This window comes from Colobus angolensis, unplaced genomic scaffold, assembly GCF_000951035.1.
Source record: "Colobus angolensis palliatus isolate OR3802 unplaced genomic scaffold, Cang.pa_1.0 Scaffold46, whole genome shotgun sequence".
In the NCBI taxonomy this organism is placed as follows: domain Eukaryota; kingdom Metazoa; phylum Chordata; class Mammalia; order Primates; family Cercopithecidae; genus Colobus; species Colobus angolensis.
The window spans coordinates 10,013,232-10,027,675 of NW_012118043.1; the positions used below are offsets into that span (position 1 = coordinate 10,013,232).

General features: G+C 41.2%; 1 protein-coding gene across 5 annotated transcripts in view; it reads right to left on the reverse strand.

Annotated features, from left to right (window-relative positions):
* SLC35G2 (solute carrier family 35, member G2) overlaps window positions 1–14,444 on the reverse strand; it is a 40,798-nt gene extending 26,354 nt beyond the window's left edge. The window contains exon 1 of one of the 5 annotated variants that reach the window (XM_011958163.1): window positions 14,359–14,444. The gene's annotated coding sequence lies outside the window, so the exon portion shown is untranslated. Of the gene's footprint in view, window positions 1–1,788; window positions 1,961–13,944 lie in introns of those variants that run through there. The other 4 variants (XM_011958164.1, XM_011958162.1, XM_011958166.1 and 1 more) reach the window with 4 other exon arrangements.

A 14,444-nucleotide genomic window follows, 5' to 3' on the forward strand; every position in this document is an offset into this window, starting at 1 on the left:
AGACTCCGTCTCAAAAAAAAAAAAAAAAAAAATCCAAGATCAAATTTTTAAAAATCCATTTTCACCTTTCATTAATTTAGGGAATATGGTGATAATGAGAATATGCAATACATAAATATATACATATATTAACATATTTAATAAAGGTAAATCATATACAATGCTATTGTATATGGTAACTATACAATACTATATACAATAGCATTGTATATGATTAACCTTTATTAAATATGTATGTTAATATATATTACAATACATAGAATTAAAGACCATGAGAGTTTAAAAGACTTTGGGGATCATCTACTCCAATTCCTGTGAGAGTAACTGTATCCTCTCTCTACAGCAGGGGTCCCAACTCTCAGGGCATGAACTAGTACTGGTCCGTGGCCTGTTAGGAACTAGGACACACAACAGGAGGTGAGTGTAGAGCAAGTGAGCATTACCGCCGGAGTTCCGCCTCCTGTCAGATCAGCAGTGGCATTATATTCTCATAGGAGCACAAACCCTATTGTGAACTGTGCATGTGAAGGATCTAGGTTGCATGTTCCTTATGAGACTAATGCCTGATGATCTGAGGTGGAACCGTTTCATTCTGAAACCATTAGTGAGCACACCCCCCACCCCGCTGACTCCTTCCATGGAAAAACTATCTTCCATGAAACCAGTCCCTGGTGTCAAAAAGGTTGGGGATCACTGCTCTATAGCATCCCCATCAAATAGTAGTTTCTGATTGACCACCTACAATGACAGGAAACACTCCTCCTCAGAACAGCCAATTGGAAGTCATTCCTGATTGTTAGAAAGTTACTTTTTAACAGTGAGTCAAAATCTTTCTCCATGTAATTTCCAGAGGCTGCTACTATACATGTCTTCTGAGGTCACAAATTGATTCCCTCTTCCACATGACATTTCGATAACAGAAACTACTATTCCCTACCCTCCTCAACTAAGTTCTCCCACTGTAAGTTTCCTCTTCTCCAAACTGAATATCCCCCGGGTTTTCAATTATTCCATGTATAATCATGGCTTTCAGTCCTCTCACCATCTTAACCACTCTCCTCAGTTTCTATACTTTGTCCTGTTCAGGGGGATTTTGTTTCAATGAAGGCAGTCTGAGATCACATCAGCTATCTTGCAATCTCATGCATTCATGATTATTCCTTCAGTCAGTATTTATGAGTGCCTGTGATGTGGAAGGCACCATGCTAAGACATTATAAGAGACAAGACCAAGAAGACATAAGCTTTCTCTTAAGGAACATACGTGTTAATGGGTGAGAAAAGATGTATGGTAATAAGTGCCACAAAACAGACACAACAAGTACTATGCACATTAAAGGAAGGAAATTATACAATTAACTATAGATTTGCTTTAACATCAGAATATGGGAGAACAAAGCAAAAGTAATGACAATCTCAGCCTAGAACTAATTTGTTTTGGGATAGCATGAGAATTGGTAAAAAGGAGCAGTTTGAGATTTAAACTACACTAAAAGAAAAACTTCTAGATTAAAAGAATGATCACACAAATGCAGAAGACACAAAGAGTTTATACAGTGTTTTAACCCTTGAGAGCTCTGACAACAGGAATAATAATTTGTGCAGAGTGATTTACATGCAATTCTTTAAATAGGCAAAAAAAAAAAAAAAAGACTAGACTCAAGCACTTTACACGTATTATCTCACTTAAACCCACAAGTTCAATAAGGTAGGTACTAATATTACTCTTTTAAGAAAAAAAAAAACTTAAATGAAGCTCAGCAAGGTTTGGTGACTTGCCCAAGCTTACCAAGGTGCTAAATAGTGCAGTCAGGCTTCAAACCCAGGCTGTCACCTTCCAGGCCATTCTTACAACTTGAGATTATCAGCTACTTAATGCCCAACAAAGCAATCTCTGGCAAATTCCCACCCATGTGTCTAAAACTTTCCTGGTGACCTACTTGTAAAACCCCTCACTGAACAATCTGTTCATTCTCTGGATTCTAGAACACTTTCTGCAGGGCTCTACATTCATCCTTGACATACTGTATCATTGTGAGGTGCCTATATACCAGTATCCCCTGATAAAGTGTTACCACTCCAAGAAAAGGCATTATGTCTTTATTTTTCTTCTTAGTATCTCCAACTCCTAGCTCAGTGTAAGACTCAACAAATGCTGGGACAATGAATGAGTCCTCTGGCTTAGCTGATATGCTTTGGAGAAAATCACCTTCTTAACCAAGCACCTCTAATTCTGGATCTAATTAGTTGTAGTGCAGAGCTTTGATTGTCACAATTGTGCAACCTAACTCTGTCTTGTATCTCCTAACTCTGAACTGAGGGAATCCGATAAGCAATGTGAGTATCTGGCTGTTGTCCACCATCCTCTTCAGCAGCCTCATTCATTTTTCAGGGTCTTCACTCCCATTTACAACAGTGGCCAGCCAGAGTTACACAGAAACCAGAGGCAAAATAAATGGGAAATGAGATCAACTAATATTTCTCCTTTCCTTCATTGAGTTCCTAAAGTAAAAGAGTTCAGTAAAGCTGCTGATACTTTGGGGTCCTAAATAAAAGAGAGATACAAAGCAAGTGATTTTATGCAGTTAGAAAATGATTAAACACACTTTAGTAAAGATGGCAGGCATGTGGATTGAGTTCATATATAGTTATAACTATAAAATAGTGTTAAGTTGAAAAATGCAATTGACATACTGAAGAATGCATGAGAGTCTCTTAACAGCAGAACTCTTAAAATAGAAGAAAAAATTAATGAGATTAAAGACAGGCTATTTGAACATACACTGTCAGAAGAGCGAAAAGAAAAAAAAAATAAAAAGAAATGATGTGGGCCAGGTACGGTGGCTCATGCCTGTAATCCCAGCACTTTGGGAGGCTGACATGGGCGGATCAGCAGGTCAGGAGACCGAGACCATCCTGGCCAGCGTGGTGAAACCCAGTCTCTACTAAAAATACAAAAAGTAGGCCAGGCACGGTGGCTCACGCCTGTAATCCCAGCACTTTGGGAGGCCGAGGCGGGCGGATCACAAGGTCAGGAGATCGAGACCAGCCTGGCCAACATGGTGCAACCCCATCTCTACTAAAAATACAAAACATTAGCTGGGCGTGGTGGCGGGTGCCTATAGTCCCAGCTATTCGGGAGACTGAGGCAGGAAAATGGTGTGAACCCGGGAGGCGGAGCTTGCAGTGCGCCAAGATTGCGCCACTGCACTTCAGCCTGGGCGACAGAGCAAGACTCTGTCTCAAAAATAAATAAATAAATAAAAATACAAAAAGCTGGACGTGGTGGTGCATGCCTGTAATCCCAGCTACTTAGGAGGCTGAGGCAGGAGAATCGCTTGAACCCAGGAGGCAAAGGTTGCAGTGAGCTGAGATCAGGCTAATGCACCCCAGCCTGGCAACAGAGTGAGACTAAAAAAGAAATACTGTATGTCTACAAATCTAGAAAACAGCCTCAAAAGGGCAAATCTCAGAGTTATTGGCCTTAAAGAGGAGATGGAGAGATAGAGACAGAAAGTTTATTCAAAGAAATAATATGAGAACTTCCCAAACCTAGAGAAAGAGATCAACATTCAAGTACAAGAAGGCTATAGAACACCAAACAGGTTTAACCCAAAGAAGACTACCTCAAGGCACTTAATAATCAAACTCCCAAAGATCAAGGATAAAGAAAGGATCCTAAAAGCAGCAAGAGAAGAGAAACAACATATAATGAAGCTCCCATATGTGTGCCAGTAGACTTTTCAATGGAAACCTTACAAGCCAGGAGATAGTGGCATGACATACTTAAAGTGCCAAGGGGGAAAAAAAATTTACCCTGGAGCAGTATAGCTGGTGAAAATATCCTTCAAGCATGAAGGAGAAATAGTTTCCTAGACAAATGAAAGTTGAGGGATTTCATCAACACCAGACCTTTTCTACAAAAAATGCTAGAGGGAGCTCTTCAATCTGAAAGAAAAGAACATTAATCAGCAATAAAAAATAATCTAAAGGAGGCCGGGCACAGTGGCTCACACCAGCATTTTGGGAGGTTGAAGCGGGCGGATCACAAGGTCAGGAGTTCAAGACCAGCCTGACCAATATAGTGAAACTCCATCTCTACTAAAAATACAAAAATTAGCCGGGCATAGTGGTGGCCGCCTATAGTCCCAGCTACTCAGGAGGCTTAGGCAGGAGAACGACCTGAACCCAGGAGGCAGAGGTTGCAGTTAGCCGAGATGGCACCACTGCACTCCAGCCTGGTGACAGAGCGAGACTCCATCTAAAAAAAAAAAAAAAAAAAAAGTCATCTAAAGGTACAAAACTCACTAGTAATAGTAAGCACACAGAAAAACATAGAACATTATAACACTATAATTGTGGTGTGTAAACTACTCTTATGTAGAAAGACTAAATGATAAACCAATCAAAAATAACTTCAAGACATAGTACAACAGATGTAAAGAGAAACAACAAAAAGTTAAAAAGCAGAAGGATAAAGTTAAAGTGTAGAGTTTTTATTAGTTTTCTTTTTGCATGTTTATGCAATCTTTGTTGTCATCAGTTTAAAATGAGTTAAAAGACAGTATGCAAGCCTCATGGTAACCTCAAGTCAAAAAACATACAACAGATACACACAAAGCAAGAAATTAAATCATGACACAAGAGAAAATCACCTTCACTAAAAGACAAGAAGGAAGGTAAAAAGGAAGAGAAGACCACAAAACAACCAGAAAACAAATAACAAAATGGCAGAAGTCCTTACTTACTGATAACATTGAATGTAAACAGACTAAATTCTCCAATCAAAAGACAGACTGGCTGAATGGATTAAAAAGCCAGACCCAGTGAATCTGTTTCCTACAAGAAACACACTTCACCTATAAAGATACACAGAGACCGAAAATAAAGGGATGGAAAAAGATACTCCATGCCAATGAAAACCAAAAAAGGACAAGAGTAGCTATACTAATATCAGACAAGACAGATTTCAAGACAGATTTCTTCTCTAAGAAGAGACAAAGAAGGTCATTATATAATAATACAAGGGTCAATTCTTCAAGAGGCTATAACAACTATAAATAAATATGTACCCAGTGTTGAAACACCCAGATATATAAATTAAACATTAGAGCGAAAGAGAGAGACCTCAATACAATAATAACTGGAGACTTCAATACCCCACTTTCAGCATTGGACAGATCATCCAGACAGAAAATAAACAAAGAAACATTGAACTTAATCTGTAATATAGAACAAATGGACCTAATAGATATTTACAGAACATTTCATCCAACTACTGTAGAATACATATTCTCCTCATCACATGGATCATTCTCAAGAATAGAATACATGTTAGGTCACAAAACAAGTCTTAAAACATTAAAAAGGCCAGGTGTGGTGGCTCACGCCTGTAATCCCAACCCTTTGGGAGGCTGAGGTGAGCAGATCACTTGAGGTCAGGAGTTCGAGATCAGCTTGGCAAACATAGCAAAACCCCGTCTTTACTGAAAATGTAAAAATTAGATGGGCATGATGGTGCGCACCTGTAATCCCAGCTACTAGGGAGGCTGAGGCAGGAGAATCGCTTGAACCCAGGAGGTGGAGGTTGCAGTGAGCCAAGATCTTGCCACTGCACTCCAGACTGGGAGACAGAGCAAGACCCTGTCTCAAAAAAAAAAAAATTGGAAATTAAGCAATGGAAATTAAACATGGAAATTAAGCAATATGCTCCTGAATGACCAAGAGGTCAATGAAGAAATTAAGGAAACTGAGACATTTCGTGAAACAAATGATAATGGAAACACAACATACCAAAAGCTATGAGATACAGTGAGAGCAGTACTAAGATGGAAACTTATGGCTATAAGTGCCTACATCAAAAAAAGAGGAAAAACTTCAAATACGTAACCTAATAACACATCTTAAAGAATTAGAAAAGCAAGAGCAAACCAAACCCAAAGTTAGCAGAAGAGGCCAGCAATTTGAGAGGCTGAGGCCAGCAGATTGCTTGAGCCCAGGAATTTGAGACCAGCCTGGGCAACATTGCAAAACCCCATCCTTACAAAAAATACAAAAATTAGCTGGGCGTGGTGGTGCACACCTGTAGTCCCAGCTACTTGGGAGTCTGAGGTAGGAGGATCACTTGGGCACCAGTAGGTTGAGGCTATGGTGAGCTATAATCATGCCCCTGCGCTTTGGCCTGCATGACAGAGCAAGACTCTGTTCAAAAGAAAAAACTTAGAAGAAGAAAATTAATAATAAAGATTACAGCAAAAATAAATGAAAGTGAAATGAGGAAAACAATACAAAAGGTCACTGAAACAAACAGTTGGTTTTTTAAAAAGATACACACAATTGACAAACCTTTAGTCAGACTAAGAAAAAGAGAGAAGACCCAAATAAATAAAATCAGAGGCAGCTGGACAAGGTGGCTCATGCCTATAATCCTAGCACTTTGGGAGGGTGAGGTAGGCACTTGAGCTCAGGAGTTTGAGACCAGCCTGGGCAACATGGTGAAACCTCATCTCTACCAAAAATATAAAAAATTAGCCAGGTGTGGTGGTGCATGCCTGTGGTCCCAGCTACTTGGGAGGCTGAGGTGAGAGGATTGTTTGAGCCAGGGGAGGCAGAGGTTGCAGTGAGCCAAGATTGCACCACTGCACTCCAGCCTGGGTGACAGACCATATCTCTAAAAAATAAAATAAAATTAGAGATGAAAAAGGAGACATTACAACTGATACCACAGAAATTCAAAGGATCATTTGTGGCTACTATGAGCAACTATATGCCAATAAATTGGAAAATCTAGAGGAAATGGATAAATTCCTAGACATATATAACCTACCAAGATTGAACCATGAAGAAATTTGAAACCTAGACAGACCAGTAACAAGTAACAAGATCAAAGTTATAATAAAATGCTACTGATTTTTGTATGTTGATTTTGTATCCTGCAACTTTACTAAATCCTGAAGTTCTTTTCCTCCCCATAAAGAAAAGCCCAGGACCTCGCGATGGCTCACGCCTGTAATCCCAGCACTTTGGAAGGCTGAGACGGGTGGATCACAAGGTCAGGAGATCGAGACCATCCTGACTAACGTGGTGAAACTCCGTATCTACTAAAAATACAAAAAATTAGCCAGGCATGGTGGCGGGCGCCTATAGTCCCAGCTACTCAGGAGACTGAGGCAGGAGAATGGCATGAACCCAGGAGGCGGAGCTTGAAGTGAGCAGAGATTGTGCCACTGCACTCCAGGCTGGGTGACGCTGTGAGACTCCATCTCAATAAAAAAGAAAAAAGAAAAGCCCAGGACCTAATGGCTGAATTCTACCAAACATTTAAGGAAGCATTAATACTAATCCTGCTCAAACTGTTCCCAAAAATAGAGGAGGAGAGAATACTTCTGAACTCACTCTATGAGGCCAGTGTTACTCTGATACCAAAACTAGACAAAGACACATCAAAGAAAGAAAACTACAAGCCAATATCTCTAATGAATATTGATGCAAAAATCGTCAACAAAATACTAGTAAAGCAAATTCAACAATACATTAAAATAGTCATTCATCATGACCTAGTGGGATTTATCCCAGGGATGCAAGGATGGTTCAACATGTGTGAATCAATCAGTGTGATAAATTATATCAACAGAATGAAGAACAAAAACCATATAATCATTTCAATTAATGCTGGAAAAGCACTTGATAAAATTCATCATCCCTTCATGATAAAAATCCTCAAAAAACTGGGCATAGAAGGAACATATCCCAACATAATAAAAGCCATATGTGGCTGGGCATGGTGGCTCATGCCTGTAATCCCAGCACTTTGGGTGACTGAGGGGGCGGATCACTTGAGGCCAGGAGTTTGAGACCAGCCTGGCCAACACGGCAGAACCTTGTCTCTACTAAAATACAAAAAATTAGCCTAGCATGGTGGCGCATGCCTGTAGTCCCAGCTGCTTGGGAAGCTGAAGCATGAGAATTGCTTGAACCTGGAGGGCAGAGGTTACTGTGAGCCAAGATGGCACCACTGCACTCCAGCCCGAACAATAGAGCAAGACTCTGTCTCAAAAAAAAAAAAAAAAGAGTCATACGATAGACCCACAGCTAGTATCGTATTGAATGGGGAAAAACTGAAAGCTTTTCCTGTAAGATCTAGAAAAAGGATGGCCACTTTCACCATTGTTACTCAAGATAGTACTGGAAGTCCTAGCTACAGCAATCAGATAACATAAAGAAATAAAGGACATCCACCTTTGCAGAGACATGGATGGAGCTGGAAACCATCATTCTAAGCAAACTACCACAAGGACAGAAAACCAAACACCACGTGTTTTCACTCATAGGTGGGAGTTGAACAATGAGAACACATGGACACAGGGTGGGGGAACATCACACACCTGTCTGTGGGGGGTCAGGGGCTGGGGGAGGGATAACATTAGGAGAAATACCTAATGTGAATGACGAGTTGGTGGGTGCAGCAAACAAACCTGGCATATGCATACCTATGTAACAAACCTGCACGTTGTGCATATGTACCCTAGAACATAAAGTATAATAATAAAAAAAAAAGCAAGAAATAAAGGACATCTAAACTGGAAAAGATGACAAATCATCCTTGTTTACAAATGATGTGATCTTATATTTGGAAAAACCTAAAGACTCCACCAAAAAACTGTTAGAACTTTAGAATTTATTAGTAAACTATTATTTACAGATAAACAAATTCAGTAAAGTTGCAGGATACAAAATCAACATACAAAAGTCAGCAGCATTTCTATATGCCAAAAGTGAACAATCTGAAAAGGAAATCAAAAAAGTAACCCATTTACAATACCCACAAATCAACTTAAACACCTAAGAATTAACCAAAGACATGAAAGATCTCTACAAAGAAAACTATAAAACATTTGTGAAAGAAATTTAAAAGGACACCAAAAAATGGAAAAATATTTCATGTTCATGGATTGGAAGAATCAATATTGTTAAACTGTCTATACTACCCAAAACAATCTATAGATTCAATGAAATTCCTGTTAAAATAGCAATGACATTCTTCACAGAAATAGAAAAAAAAAAATCTTAAAATTTATATGGAACCACAAAAGACCCAGAATAGCCAAAGTTATCCTGAACAAAAAGAACAAAACTGGAAAAATCACATTACCTGACTTCAAATTATACTACAGAGCTATAGTAACCAAAACTGCATGGTACTGGCATAAAAACAGACACATAGACCCATGAAACAGAATAGAGAACCCAGAAACAAATCCATACAGCTACAGTAAACTCATTTTCCACAAAGGTGCCGGGGACATACACTGGAGAAAAGACAGTCTCTTCAATAAATGATACTGGGAAAACAATAACCATATGCAGAATAATGAAATTAGACCCCTATCACTCACCATATAGAAAAACCAAATCAACCTGTAATCCCAGCACTTTTGGAGGCTGAGGCGGGTGGATCACAAGGTCAGGAGTTCGAGACCAGCCTGACCAACATGCTGAAACCCCATCTCTACTAAAATACAAAAAAAATTAGCTGGGCGTGGTGGCACATGCCTGTAACCCCAGCTACTTAAGAGGCTGAGGAAGGAGAATTGCTTGAACCTGGGAGGCGGCAGTTGCAGTGAGCAGAGATTTAGCCATGGCACTCATTGCACTCCAGCCTGGGCAACAGAGGGAGACTCCATCTCAAAGAAAAAAAAAGAAAAAAGAAAAAGAAAAATCAAATACAAATGGAATAATGACTTAAATATAAGTCTTCAAACTATAAAACTACTACAAGAAAACTTGGGAAAACTCTCCAGGACATTGTTCTGGGCAAAAATTTCTTGAGTAATGCCCCACCAGCACAGCCAATCAAAGCAAAAATGAATAAATGGGGTCACATCAAGTTTAAAAGCTTCTGCACAGCAATGGAAACAGTCAACAAAGTGAAAAGACAACCCACAGAATGGGAGAAAATATTTGCAAACTACCCATCTGCAAGGGATTAATAACTGAAATATATAAGGAATGGCAAATAACTATCAGAACAAATCTAATAATCCAATTTTTAAGTGGCAAAAGATCTGAATAGACATTTCTCAAAAGAAGACATACAAATAGCAAACAGGTATATGAAAAGGTGCTCAACATCGTTGATCATCAGAGAAATGCAAATCAAAACTACAATGAGATATCATCTCACTCCAGTAAAAATGGCTTTTATCCAAAATCCAGGCAATAATAAATGCTGGCAAGGATGTGGAGAAAGGGAACTCTCACACATTGTTGGTGAGAATACTAATTAGTACAACTACTATGAAGAACAGTTTGGAGGTGCCTCAAAAAACTAAAAATAGAGCAACCATACAATCCAGCAATCCCACTGCTGGATATATAACCAAAAGAAAGGAAATCAGTATATCGAAGAGTTATCTGCATTCCCATGTTTGTTGCAGTACTGTTCACAATAGCCAAGATTTGGAAGCAACCTGAGCGTTCATCAACAAATACTTACATATAATGGAGTATTATTTAGGCATAAAAAAGAATGAGATCCTGTTATGTGCAACAACATGGATGGAACCGAAGGTCATCATGTTAAGTGAAATAAGCCAGGCACAGAAAGACAAATTTCATGTGTTTTCACTTATCTGTGGGATCTAAAAATCAAAACAATTGAACTCATGGAGACAGAGAGTAGGCTGGGCGCAGTGGCTCACACCTGTAATCCCAGCACTTTGGGAGGCCGAGGCAGCTGAATCACCTGAGGTCAGGAGTTCAAGACCAGTCTGGCCAACATGGTAAAACCCCATCTCTACTAAAAATACAAAAATTAGCCAGGTGTAGTGGCAGGTGCCTGTAAGCCCCGCTACTTGGGAGGCTAAGGCAGGAGAATCACTTGAACCCATAAGGCAGAGGTTGCAGTGAGCCGAGATCATGCCACTGCACTCCAGCTTCCAGCCTGGGTAACAACAGCAAGACTCAATTTCAAAAAAAACAGAAAAAAGAGTAGAAGGATGGTGGTTACCACAGCTGGCAAGGGTAGTGGGAGAGGGTTGGCGGTGTGGGTAAAACTGGGGATGGTTAATGGATACAAAAAGTAGAAAGGATGAATAAGACCTAGTATTTGATAGCACAACAGGATGACTATAGTCAATAATAATTTAATTGTACATTTTAAAATCATTATAGTTGGATTGTTTATAAAAACAAAGGATACATGCTCGAGGGGATGGATGGATACCCCATTTACCATGATGTGATTATTAAACATGTTGCATCCCTATATCAAAATATCTCATGTACCCCATAAATATATATACCTATGTACCCACAAAAATTAAAAATTAAAATAAATAAAAATAAAAAGGAAGTAGTCACAAGTCATAGAATCAAGGAGTAGAATGGTGGTTTCCAGGGACTAGAGGGCTGGGGAAAATCAGGAGTTACTAATCAACAGGCATAAAGACTCAGTTAAGCAAGGCGCATAAGCTCTAAAGATCTGCTATACAGCATTGCATCTATCAACAATATATATCAACAATGATGTATTATACACTTAAAATTTTATTAAAAAGATAGGCCCAGGTGCAGTGGCACACGCCTGTAATCCTGGCACTTTGGGAGGCCGAGGCAGGCAGATGACCTGAGGACAGGAGTTCAAGGCCAGCCTGGCCAACATGGTAAAACCCTCTCTCTACTAAAAATACAAAAACTAGCTGGGTGTGGTGGCCAGCTACTCAAGAGGCTGAGGCAGGAGAATCCCTTGAACCCCGGAGGCAGAGGTTGCAATGAGCGGAGATCACGCCACTGTACTCCAGCCTGGGCAACAAGTAAGACAATGTCTCAAAAAAAAGAAAAAATTTTTTTGTTCAGAGGACAGATCTCATGTTACATATTCTTTCCACAATAATTGTTTTAAAGTCCGAAAAATTGGACATAAATGTTCATTATTATGGGATTGTTTAAATTACTTACATTCTGTCCACACAGATCAATATTATGCAACTGTTAATGATGACCTAGTTTTTTTTTTGTTGTTGTTGTTGTTTTGAGACGGAGTCTCGCTGTGTCGCCCAGGCTGGAGTGCAGTGGCGCGATCTCGGCTCACTGCGAGCTCCGCCTCCCGGGTTCACGCCATTCTCCTGCCTCAGCCTCCGAGTAGCTGGGACTACAGGCGCCCGCCACCACGCCCGGCTAATTTTTTTTTTTTTGTATTTTTAGTAGAGACGGGGTTTCACCGTGTTAGCCAGGATGGTCTCGATCTCCTGACCTCGTGATCCGCCCGCCTCGGCCTCCCAAAGTGCTGGGATTACAGGCTTGAGCCACCGCGCCCGGCTGACCTAGTTTTATATGTATTGGTTTGAAAGACATTAATTATAAATTATATAGCAAAAATGTAACCAATAGAGGATTGGTCCATTTAAAATGTATGTATGTTCATCCAAATGAAAATCTGTTTACAATGGTTTTCTATGTTTATGCATTTCTCTATTACCTAAATTTCTTACAATGAGCATAATTTTTTTGAGGAAAAAACAATACCAATGTTTTTGAAAAATACAAATGTAAACTTTAAGAACTTCACAAACCACATGCCACCAATATATTTAAAATTGTCTGCATTATGATACATTTTAGTCATATGTTCTTCAGATTATAAATTTCTATAAGATTATTTATACGTTGTTCTTATTAAAATTTACATTAATTCATTTTCCTTAAGCTTTAAGGAATTTTTTTGCTATCAATTTTACATCTTCCTAGACTTTGTTCTGGAACTTGAATGAGTGTAAATACTTAATCGCTCAGCCAAATACTAAACACTTCAATCCACAGGCTCTGTGCCTTTGGAACAGATGATTATGAAAATAAATGGTGCTGCAGAGTTCACATTTACTAGAAGTGTCAAAAAATAAAGATGGATTACAAAAGCTCTAAAAAATGTGTGGCTTGTAGTGTATGATGGTTTTCAAAAGGGATGAGTGTATTTGCATGTGTGTTAGATTTGTGTGTAAATACACATCCCTGTATCTTTCATAAGTATATGTGAGAATTCCTGTTTATGCTCATGGTGTGTACTTTCTCATAGGTAATAAAATCTGTTATGCATATGCTTATCTGTACCTCCAAGGCAAGCCACATTTGCTTTCATGTTATGTTCAGGAAACCAGCCTCAACTTGTCTGAAAAGGGTTTCAGTGTTGGGCCTGCTCCACTCTGGCCACCTGCCGTGGAGATGGGCTATTTTTGGCAAAGGTGCAGAGTAGAAGGGCAACGCAGGCGACGGCCCAGGAAGTCAGTCGACGAGGGCGCGCGAGGCACTTCAGCACCACGGACACAGGCAAGCCTGATCCAAGTCCTTTCCCGCCGAGGAAGATCGTTCCTCGGGAGCTGCCCCCAGCCCTCTGGACCCTGGGCGTTACGTTACTATCTCTGGGCCCTCGATCGTCACTCGGCCGCGAGCTTTCCGCCTCGCTCCTCGCGGAGCCGGGAGAAAACCTAGCCCGAGATGCAGGTCCGCGCTGCGCCCTGATACGCCGCAACACGACTTCCTGCCGGTCTACGCGACCCTTTTTGCCTCTCCTCCTCTCAAATGAGGCCAAATGGGTGCACGTGGCGTAGAAATTGTACAGCGCCCAGAGCACCGTCAGGAAAGATTCGCCTTTTCCTCCCCGTGGCTGCTGGAGGCTGAACTGACTTTCCCTGAGCCTCCTCCGCCACTCTCGGCCGTGACCAGGCCCTTCCTCCACTAACCCTTGCCCTCGTTTTCCCTTGGGAAAATATTTCTACAAACCGTCGATGTACCACGAAAATCTCAGCGCCCATAGACTGGCGTTCAAGAGTCATGGACATGAGACAAGAGAGTAATGGAAAATACAAATTCTTGACCATATTTCTAAAATCATCCAGCCTTTTTTAAAACTTGTATTTGAAATTGATTCCATGACGCCACAGGGACTCACCCCTTGCTTGGGTGGGCTACTGGGCGAGAGGAAAGCAACAGCCCCTGGCTTTCATCATGGACGCTGCAGGAGGGCCCAGACACGCGACAGCGGAAAGAAACGGGAAACCGGGCCGTAGCCGATGCTGGCCCTGCCGTCCCCGTGTCCCGGTTATCCAGGAGGTGAGCGCAGAGAAATGCCGGCCCCGCGGCCTTTCAGGCGTCGTGCAGAGCACCCCGAGGTCTGCAAAGCGGGCGGGGCGCGTCTCCCCCAACCCGGCCCTTACCCAAAAAGACTGTTCTGCCCCTTAGGTGTGGCGGCTAAACGCGGGTGTGTGGAGTTCGGGGTCCGCTCTCACTCCCCTGTGGCGCGGCCGGGCAGGCAAGGTCAAGATCCCAGTCCGCCGCCGCCGACCGGCTTCCGGGGCCCAGTTACCTGCGTGTCGCGGCGAGGAAGGTGCCCCCAGAGGCGACTGAGGCGGGCGTGCACTCGCCTGGGAAAATCAAGGCGGGCGCTGCCCG